The sequence below is a fragment of the Vespa mandarinia genome, chromosome 15 (genome assembly GCF_050613455.1).
Source record: "Vespa mandarinia isolate Hongniang chromosome 15, ASM5061345v1, whole genome shotgun sequence".
NCBI classification, from domain to species: domain Eukaryota; kingdom Metazoa; phylum Arthropoda; class Insecta; order Hymenoptera; family Vespidae; genus Vespa; species Vespa mandarinia.
Genome location: NC_140824.1, coordinates 3,300,001 through 3,315,903, shown reverse-complemented (window position 1 = coordinate 3,315,903; position 15,903 = coordinate 3,300,001). Strand labels below are relative to the sequence as shown.

The following is a 15,903-nucleotide window of genomic DNA, read 5'->3' as shown; positions in this document are numbered from 1 at the left end:
GATGAGAGAGAGAAGAAATAGCAAAGAGGGTGGAAAAGGTGCATCGGTAAAGTGTAAGAGAAAGAAAGACAGATATGAGAGGGCGCCACGGAGGACGGTTCCGCGTCGTTCCACGGTTGCTACGAGCGGCGTCGGCGTCGGCGTCGGCGTCGGCGTCGTTCGTCGTCGTCGTCGTCGCCGTCGCCGTCGCCGTCGTCGTCGTCGTTATCGCCGGCGTCAGAGCGAACACGCAGCTGCCAAGGGCAGTCTCCGGTATTCGGTCCAGTCTGCCATACGCCGTCGTTTCGTACGCACGAACGTTGAGCGGGCTCGCGCGCGTGTGTGCACGAGAGAGAGAGAGAGAGAGAGAGAGAGACAGACAGACAGAGAGAGAGAGAGAGAGAGGGAGAGAAAGAAAAAATAAAGATAGATAGAGAGATAGAAAGAAAGAAAGAAAGATAGAAAGATAAAGAAATACACACACATATATACATCCACGTTCATACATATATACACATACACACATATCCACGCACCTGGAGGACAGACGAACCTTTGGATGGACCTATAACGCAAGGATTTATTAATAACTCGTATGAAATTCATCTCGTTTTTATCTTCATTCAATTTTCTTCTTTAATTTTCTAATCTTTATTTCTTCCGTTAATTTATCCCCACCGTCGATCTATCAATTCATTGAATTCGTTAAAACAAATTTTTTTTTTTTTTATATTTTCTTCTAATTCATTTCTCCTACTCTGCCGGAGAAAAATCCTAATCGACGTGTGTCGTGTGTGCGTGTCTCGTGATTATTGTGTTTCGATCGTACGGAAAAGATTCGAGAAATATCAATCCAGCCCGTAAGAGACATTTAAATACGGTGACGTATGTATTTATCGTTTATGATTGTGAGATTTGTTGTTAACATTTTGAAAGGACGACGAACGTGCTGATATTTCTTTTCGTTCTTTTTTTCCTGTTCTTTTTTTTTTTTCACCTTTTTTCTTCTGTGACAAATCAAGGAGAAAGGGAATGTGCTTTCTTTCAAATGGCTAAAAACGAAAGGTGTTAGAAGAGTACCTTTTTTTTTTTTTTTTTTTTTTAATCACTCATGTGTTTCTTGTTTTCTTCGTGGAAGATATAAGGATCGACACGATGCTCTAACGAAGATTTCTCAGGTATGGACATTCTTTCTTTTCTTCTTTAATTTCGTTTTGTTTTGTTTTGTGTTTTTGTTTTTGTTTTTGTTTTTGTTTTTGTTTCTCTCTCTCTCTCTCTCTCTCTCTCTATCTTTCTCTCTATCTCTCTTTCTCTATTTATTTCTTATCTTTTCTAAGTGAAACGCTTTCAGGAAGATTTCGGTGTACCGTCGAGTCGAGATGCAAGTTTCGTTACGTTAACTTTATCTTATGGGGATCGTACTTATGGGAGAAAATTTTCGATGAAGATCGTCTCAATTTTTTTCTTCGTTGTAATACAAGAAGAAACGATTGATCTTCGATCAATCCAATTAATTTCTATCTTTTCTTTATTTTCTTACTTTTCTAATCTTTTACACGCGAGTATTTCTATTTCTCATAGAATGAAGAAACCTTAATAATATAGTCAGACATTTAAATCTGAACGATCACGTACTCGTTTCATCAACGAGTCATAGAAAAACAATCGTTTTATGGCTTTAATCGTTTATAGTGTTATTTAATTTGATTTAATCCTATTAGACTATTTTAAAGACGAATAATGTTTAAATGGATTATTTTTGAAAATTTATATAGATTATGATATTTCATAATAAACGTATCGTCAAATAATAAATATTATATATTGAAATTTTTCATTTAATTTCTCATAATTAAATAATCGTTATAAGAATGAACGAAAGAATTTCCATTGATAATTTTTTTTTTTTTTTTTTTTTTTTTTTTTTCTATTTGATATAGATCCGATCCTTCTGTATAAAGATTCAAAGTGACATTGCTGACATACGATGCACTCTGATAATTATCGGTTCAGAGAGTCACTCGCTTATGTAGTATCATAGCCGCGAAATTCGAATCGTTTCGTTCGACGTCAGATTAGATTACGTGCGTTCTCATCAATGTAAACGAGACGTTATCGTATATTCGATCGAATAGAAACTCGAGTTACCTTAGAACGTTCAAAAGTTTCGAACTTATCTTTCGATGACATCGGATAGTCAGATCTATTTCTGATTCTAACCTTCACTACGAAATCTGATGATTCGAGTTTCATAGTAATTAGTACAGTTGCGTTACCATGTATAATAACTTTGTCTATGATCTTCCATTAGATTTTATCATTGGAGATTCTCGAATTTAGATTAAATTCGAGATCATCGATGATAAACGTTAGATTAAATGATAACGTTAAAATGATATTTCATATTTTTCATAATATATATTTCTCTAATACTTTCTTTCCCTTTTCTATTTTATTTTTGCAATGAATCAACTATTACATTTGATTCTATCGATAAACTGAAATTATCCAATCAAAAAGTCTATCTTACAACAGGCAATTTATTTATCTATAAAACGAGGAATAGAAAAGAAGAAGAAGAAGAAGAAGAAGAAGAAGAAGAGAATGGAAATGAAGGAAAAAAAAGAAAAAAGAAAAAAGAGAAAAATAGAAAAAGAAAAGAATGTTTATTTGAAAGAATGAATTCAACTTTTACTTGGATGTCTCGATTTTACTTACATTTTACGAAATACATAGAAAATACGAAAGGAAATCCTTGGTAGATCGAGGCAGACCGTTCACTCTCGATCTTTACTCGGGTAAATAAATTTAGTGGTCCCGTCGAGAACTTCCAGCTCGAAGACGAATTTCATTAGAATTCTCTCAAAGAAAGAGAAAGAGAATGAGAGAGAGAGAGAGAGAATGAGAGAGAGAGAATGAGAGAGAGAGAGAGAGAGAGAGAGAGAGAGAGAGAGAGAAACGGAATTTTATTTCTTTGCCACTAGGTGATTCAAGAGACTGAATCGTTCTCTCTTGATCGTTTAAGACTTTGCAAAACGTTTAGAAAATTTCCATTTTCCTTGTGGTATTGCCGGACGTCGAAGTAAAATATATAAAGAATGAAGAGAAAAAAGATAAAGAGAATGAAAAAGAGAAAAAGAAAGAGAAATAAAAAAAAATATATATATATATAGTATATATATATAGTATATATATATAGGAAGGTGGATTTGCCGTTTTACAGAATCGCTTTGCATTCCAATGAATATTAATCGAATGCAATTATTAAATGTAAATTCAAACTCGAACGGCCACCGTTTCGTCGTTCCTATTCTTCTCTAACCTTCTCGCTCTAACTCTCACAATCTCTGGAGTAGTCAGGTAGCCTAAACTTTCGCAAACTTTATATATAACACATCTATATATATATATATACGTATATACACATACGTATATATATAAATATATATATATATATATATATATATAGACATACATATATATAAATATATATATATATATAAATATATATATATGTATATTCGATCCATATCTATGTATAAACTGACTTGGAAACTCCTTCAAAGTGCACTTCCGAATAGAAGTACTTCGGCTGGATTCCGGTCTCGTAGGGATTTTCCAAATCGAACGTCGAACGTTGCCCAGTCTCTATTGCCCTTTTGCGTCAAAGAAGAAAACCAGGGTACTTCTCGTCGATCCAAAGTAGAAATTGTCTACTTCGTAGCCTTCTCTACGTAATCGAGTCGATAATACCTTTGGATACTCTCTCTCTCTCTCTATCTCTCTCTTTCTCTCTATCTTTCTGTCTCTCCGTCTGTCTTTCATTATCAGTTATATCTCTTTTCTCTTTCTTTTTTATTTCTCTTTTTTTTCTTTTTTTTCTTTCCTCCTTTCTATTCCTTTCACTCAAGTATACCCCAAAAGAAACGCTTAAAATTTCTAATACGCACTCTGTTTTCTTTTATAAATTAGAGATTGTTTCTTTAATTCAACGTTTCAAATTCTTAATGAAAATTGGTTGGTTATTAATTATTAATTATTAATTATTACTTTTCGTATAAAATAATGATTAAACGTTATCAAATATCTCCATACTTTATATACTTTATATATGACATTGTTAAGAACAATTTTCAAGGAGATAAGTCATGCGAAAATTTTCTCATTACGTTGTCCATTCAAACGTTTATCAAAGTAACGAAGAAGACTTTGCAATTTCTGTTGTAATTATTATTACTAAAACATCGATATAATAATATTAATAATTATAATTGTTATTATTATTATTATTATTATTATTATTGTTATTATTATTATTATTATACAAATATATTGGTACATTTGAAAATTGTTTATTCAGAGTTGCCACCAATTCCCTTTGGACGAGATAAATAAATAAATAAGTAAAAATAAAAGAAAAAAAGATAGAGAAAAAGATAAAGAAAAAGATAAAGAAAACAAAAGGAAATAGCGAACGAATCGAAACTGTTTCTTTGAGATTAATCGTTGCATTTGACAAAGCGATTTAACGAAAGGAAAATTAAGTTTAAAGAAAGTCTACGAACGCCTCCAGGCATTCTACCGTTTTCTCATTTCTCATTTCATGGCTTTTAAGAAATTAAAAGGAACAAAGAATATGTGGTAGGCGGTAGCATTAACTTTGTCGACTAGTATGAAAAGGATACACTTACAAGTTATATTGTACAAGGGACGAACACGAATTAAAAAGCTTACATTTTTGCGGCATTTAATTAATTAAACATTTCTTTCTCTAATTATTATCACACGACTGATGAGACTAAGGAAATCGTGTGTGCTTTTCTTTTCCTTTTGCTTTTTTCTTTTTTCTCTTCTTTTTTATTTTTCGTCGTTTATATCCCATTTGGTATATTTACTTTCTATTTTTTTTTTTCTTTTCTTTTTTGTTCGTTAATCTTAATGAAATAATTATAATCATATTTATTTAAAATTTTGCAAGGATTAATTTATTTCGTGCATATTAAATTATTATCATTATTTTTTTTTCTCATCAGATGATTCACTTTTATATATATATATATATATATATATATATATATATATATATATATATATTGTTCTACAAATCAAAATTTATTAGATAATATTATTATTATTTTAAAAGGCAATAAATTTAATGTAATATTTAAATATACGAATGAACGAAGAAATGTTTAAGTAAACGAAGAAGACCCCCATATTCAGTTATCACATCGTCGATCTAACGGACAATATATCTCTTTGGTGAACGTAAACTTGCAAGGATGCACTACTGCCGACTAGTCTGGTAGAATAACTTCGGCTAACTAACTCGATAATTCTCTACGGAAGACGATAGAACATTAAGCCGGTTTTCGCGCCTGAAGATAAGCAACAATCTACAATTATCTTAAATGCTTGATCTTAATGATCGATAAACTTATGTTCAATGTATAAAGCAAAACGATTGAATACAATCGAACTAATAATAACAATTCTATTTTCAAGTTTACGAACAATCTCGATAAATTATTTTTATAAATACATTTAAAATAAAGTCTCCTTTAATAATGGGATATATAAAATATTTTCTATTTTTTTTTTTTTCTTTATATATATATATATATATATATATATATATATATATATATATGATTACCGAAATCATATGATCTTTTAAAAGTAAAAGTAATAAGTCGCGATACTTCTCTAATGTCAATGATAAAATAAGATAAATATATTTGTTCGAATTTAAGCTTTAGTATACTAATTCTTTAAGTTGATAATTCAAAAAAGTATATATATATATATATATACTTTTTTGACTATATATATATATATATTTTGTATATATATATATGTATATACATATATACAAAGTGAACTAGGATGCAGTCTCTCTGTTATCGTTGAATTTCACTCTGGTACTGTGCCACGAATTTTCGACAAGAACGACCGTAAGAGAACCATAGCATACGAGATTTGGTCGTACGAGCAACTGCGTCCGTATTGTATGGTCCATTGCAATTTGCCGAGATTGCTGTGTACGTATGTACGAGTACGTACGTACTATCGGAAATTGTTAGAGAAAAAAAATTGGGCAGCTGAATAGATAGATAGATAGATAGATAGATAGATAGATAGATAGATAGATAGATAGATAGATAGATAGATAGATAGATAGATAGATATGATAGTCATCGGTTAAGTGGAACTCGATAGAAGAGAGAGAGAGAGAGAGAGAGAGAGAGAGAGAGAGAGATAGAGAGAAATATAGAGAGATGGAGATGAAGATGGAGATGAAGATGGAAATTTGTATAAATGACGATGATGTTGATGGTAGTTGTGAACTGGTAGGTGAGGATAGTTTAGGGGTTAGTTTGCTGTTAGACAAACTTCCCTTATCTCATGGAATATCGAATATATTAGGGATGATGCGTGCCATTGAAATTCCTGTGTTAATTCTTATAATATTTTAAAATTATAATTATTATAATTTTTTTTTTACATTACATTAATTTTTTTACGTTACATTAATTTTATTCTTTTTAATTATTATCATATTTCGATCATTGTTTTAATAACGATTAATTAATTATTTACGATTCATGTTAAATTTTATGTGTTATACATTATTAACGAATCATTGATAATTCCTCTACGATAATCTCAGTTAGGTATTCGATAAGAGCAGAAGATAATTCCATTTCGACGACTGACGTGTACGGATTTAGGTCGTTAACGTCAAGAGGATCAAGAACGTTTTCGAAATGTACGGAAGGAGATCGAAAATTTTCAAAGATATCTTCTATCGAAATATTTCATCTTTAACGTTATTCTTATGCTTATCAGAAATATATTTTTAATCAGGTAAACTTTATTCGACTAAATATAAATCGATGGAATATATTAAATTAATTAAATTCTTTATATGTATTTACGCGTGTGATCGAACGTATTTGATGTATCGATCAAGTCATTTCTCAATAATATTATCCTTTCGAAAATTTATAAGCTTTATAAGCAAAGGGAGGAAAAAATGAAAATAAAATAAAATAAAAGAATTTTCAAACGTTTCGAAAAAAAAAGAAAAAAAACAAAAAAAAAAAAAAAAAAATAAAAAAAGAAGGAAATAGTTTCTCGCAATTGTACACAAAATTGAGAGGAACAAAGGGATCGATTCTTTCAGATCTACGTCACTATCAAAATCATTTTACGCGTCGTTAAATATTTTTTTTCTCGGTGAAGGGACAACGAGCATAAAGAAACACAAAAAAAAAGGTATTAAAGAAAAAAAAAAAAGAAAAATAATTAAATAAAAAAAAGAAAAATAATTAAATAAAAAAAAAAAAAGAAAAACGTTAAAAATGAAAAAGGCGTCCTTTCGAAAAGATCAGAAGTAACCTTTTTCCTTTTTCTTTTTATCGTGTGCGTACACGCGTCGCATAATAGCAGACCTTCCTCTCGTTTCTTTCTTTTCTATCTCTCTCTCTCTTTCTCTCTCTCTCTCTCTCTCTCTCTCTCTCTTTCTCTCTTCCTCTCTCCCTTTCTCTCTCCCCCCTCTCTTTTTTTTCCCTGTGCTTTAGCCATTTCTATATTCCCAACACCTCCTCGTTTACCTCCCTCTGTCTCGTACCCGCCAAAAGAGCTTAATTGAATTTTTCTTAATTAACTACCGTCGTGGCGCTACGATAATTGCCATGCACGAACTCACCCATTATCGTAATTGTGGGTCTAATTAATGTTGCTTGGATGTTATTCGTGCGTACGACCAGACTTCGTAGGAGATTAAATTCTTTTTATATTTTCTTCCTTTTCTTCTTTTTTTTTTTTTTTCTCCTAATTCATCGATCCTTTTCTCGTATCAATTTTTTGATTAATTTGTGAGACTTCTTCTATGGGAGGAAACCAACGGAAAGAAAAAAAAAAAAAAAAAAAAAAAGAAAAAAAGAAAAACAAATAAATAAATAAATAAATAAAAAAAAGAAAATAGAGAGGAAAAAAAAAACAAGAAAAATAAAGAAACGAAAATACGATAAATAAAGTTTGTATAATTTGCGAATAATAATTGATGAAAATGTTCTCGATCTAAATAATGATATAGTAACAAACGATGACATGATCATTTGAATTATTCTAATTAAAAATTATATTTGCATTGATATAAAATTGAAAATTGATTTATTAAACGAAGTATCGGATTATTCGAAACTATCCCATTTATAGTACATCGTTTTAATACGTAAAATTCAACGAAATTATATATCTCAACCTTGTCGAGAATTTATCGGAAATAAACATTATGTTACCTTGTTAAAATAATTTCATAAAGTTCGAGATAAGTTCTATACATATATATATATATATATATATATATATATATATATACACATACACACGTATACAAAATTTTCATTAAAAATGCCGTTGAACATTCCGTAAAAACCAATAAAAAAAATACGATCAGATAAGATACTCGTGATTTTAAATATATATAGATAAAAAAGTAACCATAAGAACGTTTCTTTATATATCGTTTGACTTTAGTGGCCAATAAAGTAAAAGAAAAGAGAAAGAGAGAGAGAGCAAAAAAGAAGGAGAAAAAAAAAAGAAAAAAAAAGAAAGAACACAAAAGAACAAAAAGGAACCAAAAAAAAAGAGAAAGAGAAAAGAAAGGAGAGAAGGAAGAAAAAAAAATAAAGAGAGAAGGAGATAGTATAGAATGTTACTTAAGTGTTCGAAAAGTTACACATACATACATGCATATATACATGCACGCATGCATATATATATATATATATATATATATATATATATATATATACACAATATAGAAACGAGTTCGATACATCTTTATAGATAGAACAAATAGTGGAAAAGACAAGGTTCGACGAGGTTCGACGAGTGTCTAGAGCGTAATGGACGATTACAAGAAAAAGAAAGAAAGAGAAAGAGAAAGAGAGAGAGAGAGAGAGAGAGAGAGAGAGAGAGAGAAAGAGAAAGAGAAAGAGTACCATGAGGGGTATGAGGAGAGGAGAATAGGGCAGGAGGGAAGGAGGTGCAGTTGAGAGAGCTACACTGAGAACGAGGAAGAGGGAAGAGATTTATGAGACCGCAGGAATTGTGCAGCACGTAACTGGAACGAAAAAAGGACTCGAAACTATTCTCGCTACGTCGTGGTTCGCCCGTTTGCAGAAACATCGATTATATACGACGAGGGTGAGGTATAGGGGGTATGGGAAGAGAGAGAGAGAGAGAGAGAGAGAGAGAGAGAGAGAGAGGGAGAGAGGGAGGGAGAGAGAGGAAGAGTGAAAGAGGCAACACGGTGTGGGAGATTCGATGAAACCTATGGTTGCGGAATCCGGTTGACCGAGTTAAATTTTGCAATGAAATTTTCCGAATTTCTCGTCCGTACGTAAAACAATAACTAAAAATCACGACGGTCTGTCATATTATTTAAGAATTTTTTGTACTTTTTTTCTCTTTTTGTTTTCTTTTTTCTTCGTTTCCTGTCGTTTTCATTTAATTTTATTTATTTACTTATCTATTTATTTATTTGTTTGTTTGTTTTATTTCTCTTTTTTCTTTTTTTTTCTTTCAAATCCACGAAGACTCACGTCGATCGCGAGAGATTCATGGTCTTCGTCGGAGAATCGATAATCGTTCGTATCCTCTTTACTTCTTCTTCTTCTTTTTTTTCTCTCTCCCCTCCCCCCCCCGCCCTTTCAATTAGAAAATCATCGAATTGTCAAAAGGAGAATGAAATGGGAATGGAGGTACGATGATGAATTATGCGATTTAATTTCTCACGATTCGATGGAATAATCGAGTGAAGATTCATCGATATAATAGAATGGATGCAAATATTTGGACGACGATTTAAGAGAGTATCCGATTCTCTCGGTGAATAATGTTTTTCTACTTTTTCTTTCTCTTTTTCTCTTCTTTTTTTTCTTATTTCTTATTTTTTTTTCTTTTTTTTTTTTTTTTTTTTTTTTTTTTTTTTCTTTAACTCGACAAATGGATCTCTCCATTTTGTCTATGCAATTATCGTCGATCATATATAATTGATCCTTGAAATAATTGAGAAAGATAATTAATAAATAATATTACGATAGAGCTCGTTTGAAATCAAATGAATTTTCTTTTCTTCCATTTTATTTTGTTCTTTTATTTCTTTTTTTTTTCTTTCTTTTTTTTTTTTTTTTTTTTTTATTATTTATTTAAATCAATCGAGGAAGAATTGATTTAATGAAAAAATTTTATCCACATTACTTGACACTGAATCAATTGTGAAAAATTGTTTCTTTTACAATGCTATTCTTTACAATGGAAATTTTTTACAATGAAATATTTTGCAAATAGAAAAATTTTTACAATGAATTGCAAACGAAATTGCAATTTTTATTAAGACAAATAGATTGGATTAGATCTTATATGTCTTCATTTCTTTTTTTTTTTTTTCTATATGAAATTTTACCGATGATAACTTTTAAGAGCTACAGAGAAAGAGAGAGAGAGAGAGAGAGAGAGAGAGAGAGAGAGAGAGAGACAACTTGTTAAACGAATAATAATTGCTGTCGACGATGAATCGAGATTTCACGATATATTTTAAGAATCTCAATAACACCGTCATCGGTTCGAGCTCTTTAATCAATACCATTCGATAATCTCCTCGTGCTTGACCGATAGGTACCACGAGTAAAGTTGATTGATTTTTAATCACCAAATCCTCTCAGTGTCTCTCTCTCTCTCTCTCTCTCTCTCTCTTATTTTTTTTTTTATTTTTTTCTTTTTACACATGGCAATCTCACTGATTTTTGATCTCGAGCTCGTCCTAACACAAGTTAATTATTATCGAACTTCATATGCAAGCTCGAATATTTCGTTAAATAGAAATCATCGTTGAAACATCAACCTAATTAATTTTCAATAGATATGAGAACGGCGATTTGAGGATATTCAAGGCATACGAAATTAGTTTGCAATAAGGAGATGATAAATTAAACGTTCGAATTTGCATTCGAATGTAAATTATTATTAATAATGTAATTAATATGATTTTTTGTTTGATTTTTTTTTTTTTTTTTTTATATTATAAATATTACGTTTCATTGTTCAATATAAACAGGACAGATAGATAGTCCATATAATAAATATGCCCGAATGGAAAATCAATCGGACTTTATAAGATTACTGTCATTGGATCGATATATTAGATATCTGTCGAGAGATTTCAAAACGAATGAATACCATAAACTCTTCTGATATATTTTTATCTCGTTTTTGCATTTATGTATATGTGTATGCGTATATATATATATATATGTGTGTGTGTATATATATATATATATATATATATATATATATATGTATGTGTACTCGAGTACGTATGCGAATACGGTACTTGTGAGATTCGATGTAGGAAAAGGAAAACGAAATATCGTGCGCGAAACGACTAAAAAGTTAATCCGATCGAGCGACGTATAATAAAAAGATTGACATAGTTACGGGCCTGTTCGCATTTTAATTCGAAAGTTACACAGCTGATTTAACGTTTTAGTTATGGCTCGTTTTAAAGATTAAAATCTAGATAGGTGGACGCAAACAAATATATAACTCTATAACACATTTAGATTTATATATATATATATATATATATATATATATATATATATGTGATGTAATAAAAACAGGAGAAAGGGAGAGGGGAGGATAGAAGCGTAGGGTGAAAATTTTTAACGTATTTATTCAACGTAGATAAAATATTGACGTAGATAAAATTTAACAGGCGATTGCCATTTTTCCAACTCGATCATTTAAATATGTAAATTATTGACAAAATATAATTTCGTCAGTAGTTCGCCGCGTCACGAAGTATCGATTGAATTAGAAATTATGAAGAACGTGTCGAAGGTTCTCAATAAGACCTTGATCGATCTTCAACCTTGAGCAATGCTCTCAAAGTAGAGAAGAGAAGAGAAGAAAGAAAAAAAAAGAGGAAAAAATAAAAAGAGAGAGAGAGAGAGAGAGAGAGAGAGAGAGAGAGAGAGAGAGAAAGAGTTAAAGCTATAAATTCTAATTGAAATTCCACTCGGAATTCTTTGAAAAAAAAAAAAAAAAAAAAAAAAAGAAAAATAAGAGAGAGAAAAAAAGAAAATAGAGCGAAGATGAGGAAAGAAGAAAAAAAGATGATGAAAAAGAAAAAAAAGAAACGATTAGACAGAAACAGAAGACGAGAAGAAGAAGAAGTAGAAGAAGAAGAAGATGATGATGATGATGAAGAAGAAGAAGATGAATAAGGAAGGAGAATATACATGAGTTATCTAGAAACGTGACTCGTGGATGAAATGAATTATTCTATAAAAGTGTCCCCCGATGGTAGAGTAGTTTTTGGATTAATTAGAAAAACGTTTTGCGTGCAAAATGTAGCGAGAAGTAATCTGCCAGGCCACGTTGATTCATGATAAGTGGTGACACGATGAAAACGTCAGTATCAGTAGCAATGATATTACTAATTATTAGAAGAGTGACATTGTCAGTACACAGTAGGAATAAACGTGTAATAACAGCGGGCAAACTACTAGCAACCAATTTCAACTTCGTTTAGAGTCAGTTACGAGTTGAGTTGCTGCTGCTTCATCTTTTTTTTCATTTTCTTTTTCTTTTTCTTTTTCTTTTTCTTTTTTTTTTTTTTTTTTACAAAAGATCATCGTCAAAGAGAAGAGAAAATTCTTTCGCTTTCATGCGCCGGTCGTCATACACCGGGGTTTTTTATATTTCAAATTTTTCCATTTTTTACTCTTCGTTAAGAGCACGCGTGGAAACTATTTTTTTTTTCTCTATTTCTTTCTCCTTCTCTCTCTCTCTCTCTCTCTCTCTCTCTCTCTCTCTCTGTTGCTAGAATTTTCCCAGTAGTTTCTAGTGAGACTTCTTTTATCTTTCTTCAATTTTATACTAACTCTCCTCTCTCTCTCTCTCTCTCTCTCTCTTTCTTTTTCTCTCATTAAATCGCTCTTTTCATTCCAGTCTTTTCGTGTTTCTTCATATTTTTCGTCAGATTATACTTCTCTCTTTCTCTCTCTCTCTCTCTCTCTCTCTCTCTCACTTCAGTTATCGGACCTTCGAAGCGTAGTAGCAGCTCGTCAAAAATTTACTTGCAATTTCCTGGTGGCTTGAGAGAGCCAGTTTCCGACTTTTCGATAAAATGAGACCGGCTCAGTTGGCTTTCATGTATAAGTATAAAGTAGATATTATACTTATTTATGTTTGTACGTGGATTTCTCTGTATGCGTGTATGTATCTATGTATGTATGTATTTATTTATGTATGTATGTATGTATGTATGTATGTATGTATGTATGTGAGTATGTGTGTATGTATGTCTGTCTGTCTGACTGTGTATGTGTGTGTATGTGTGTGTGTATGTGTGTATATATATATGTGATCTATTATAAAAGAAGAAAAATAGAAGAAGACGAAAGAAAGTAATTTCGATTTATCAAAATTTCAACTTTGTATCATTCAAGCATTGAACATTTTCAATGATCGAACGACTAGCAAAGCTTATTTCTTTAGAAGATCTATTATTAAAGGGAACGATCACATTGATGACGTCAAATAATACGAAAGTAACGATATACGTTTATTGTCATTAATCATTTCAACGGCTAACGAGAATCATAGATCAATCTTTCTACGAAACAAAACATCCTATTTTCTTTTCAATTCTTTTTTTTTTTTCTTCTTCATTCTTTCTTCGTTGTTAAAAAACGAAGAGAGAGAGAGGGAGAGAGAGAGAGAAATAAATAGGAGTATATTTTCATTGAAACAGAATCTGCTATCTTTTTTTCTTTTCTTTTTTTTTATCTAACTTTCCTTTCTTTTACTTAACACGGCGAAGAAAACGATCGAGTTGTTCGAAAGGTCGATACGAGGAGGATCTGGGAAGAAGAACAAAAAAAAAAAGAAAACAGAAAAAAAAAGAAAAAAAAGAAAACAGAAGAAAAAGAAAAAAACAAAGAAAAGAAAAAAATTAGGTAAAAAGGAAAAGGGTGAGAAAGAAATTAAAGAGAAAAAACGCTTCGGAACGTCTATTAATGTAGTCCATCGACGTCGAAAACTTTTCTTTCAAGCGACCTTTAAAAACTATGAAGCGAGAGAGAGATAGAGATAGAGATAGAGATAGAGAGAGAGAGAGAGAGAGAGAGAGAGAGAGAGAGAGAGATAGATAGAATGACAGATAGAGAGGAAGAAAGAAAGAAAGAAAGAAAAAAACAAAACAGAACAAAACACAAAAAAAAAAAAAAAAAAAGAAAAAGAAGAAGAAGAAGAAAAAAGAAATGAAGAATGGGAGAAAGAAAAGGATGGACGTTGCCGGTTCACAATGCGACGTCAAATATTCGCGTAAAATAGCAACAATAAGTCGACGTCGGGCCATCTGGGTCGGCTGTAAAATAATACATCACGGGGCACGCAGGTTGGCCATGGAAGCCAACGCGGAACCAACGCGCGGTCTCGCGTTGAGAATTGCATTATATTCTCTGGGTAAAGACTCTTTTTCATTTTTTCCCTTCTCATTATTTTATTTCAGGTGACTGCACGCAGTAAAAAGTCTCATGTCTCATCGTTCCCTCGTTCCTTTTTGCAATTCTACCTTTTCTACTCTTCTATATCCTGCTTCTGTACATCTCTCTCTCTCTCTCTCTCTCTCTCTCTCTCTCTCTCTCTCTCATCCTTTTCAACCCTTCACTTAGCTCGACTTTCACCAACAACTAAGTTTCAACCCTTCAAGTTTCCCCTAACCTTTCCCAGCTTGTTCACTGAATTGTGGTTCCTAAACGTTGAACACTAAAAATCTACAGGATTTCTCTATTCTTTGTCCTTTTTTCTTTTTTTTTTTTTTTTTATCTCTATCTCTATCTCTACCACTTTCTCTCTCTCTCTCTCTCTCTCTCTCTCTCTCTTTCTTTCCTTTTTTTCTTTCTTTCCTCTTCTTTCTTTCTAGTTCAAAGAATTCATCTCGCCTTTGTCAAATAAACTTCAAGGGATCATACTTTTAAATCACTTTTCATATATACTCATACGAGAGAAATGACGGGTTAGTTCTTATTTAACTCTTTTATGCGAGTTAGTTGGTTAATTTCTTAAAATAATGATAACAGAAAGTTTTTTTATACATTACTTGATAGACCAATGAGAAACTTAAGATTAATCATTGCAGTTTTTATTTTGAGTTAAAACATTTATCAAATTCTCTCCCTCGGTCTCTCTCTTTTTTTGTTAGTTCCAGTCACCTTAATTTTTACATTTAATTGTACCTATGATTTTTAATATTATTCAATGTTGAACTTGCAATTAAAATATAGGATGAAAAAACTTTCTCGTATATTCTCGAAATTGTGTGGTTTTTCCTTTTTTTTTCTTTCTTTTTTTTTTGTTCCTTTTTAATTCTCTCATTGTCGTTAATTTATATACACGTTATTGCAATCTTTATTTCTTTTAATAAATTCTAGAATATATGTTATGTGATTATTACGCTTTATTATTATTATTATTATTATTATTATTTTTTTTTTTTTTTTCTTTTTATTACCAATAAAACGTTATAAAACAATTAATTGTATAAAACGGTTTTACACGGGTAAATTTTTCTTTCGAACATATCTTCAAAAAAAAAAAAAAAAAAAAAAAAAAAAAAAAAAAAAAAAAAAAAAATAAATAAAAAAAATAAATAAAAAAAAAATAAAAAAAAAAACACGTTTCTCGCGGTGAAAGAGAGAAAAAATTTCACACGTATGGTGTAAATAGAATTTTGTGATAAAACGAGGGTTAAACTTTATCGTCGAAGTTCAACAATTAACAGTTTGTTCGTTCAATTAACGAAAGAGAATCCCTTTTCTTCGATTTATAATTTTTTCTTTACTT

General features: G+C 30.9%; 1 protein-coding gene across 4 annotated transcripts in view; it reads left to right on the top strand.

Moving 5' to 3' along the window:
• The first annotated feature begins 302 nt into the window (after positions 1-302).
• Positions 303-15,903, top strand: part of KaiR1D (Kainate-type ionotropic glutamate receptor subunit 1D) — a 221,952-nt gene continuing 206,351 nt past the window's right edge. For 2 of the 4 annotated variants that reach the window (XM_085661589.1, XM_085661588.1), the window contains exon 1: positions 308-1,157. The gene's annotated coding sequence lies outside the window, so the exon portion shown is untranslated. Of the gene's footprint in view, positions 1,158-15,903 lie in introns of all 4 variants that reach the window. The other 2 variants (XM_085661591.1, XM_085661590.1) reach the window with 2 other exon arrangements.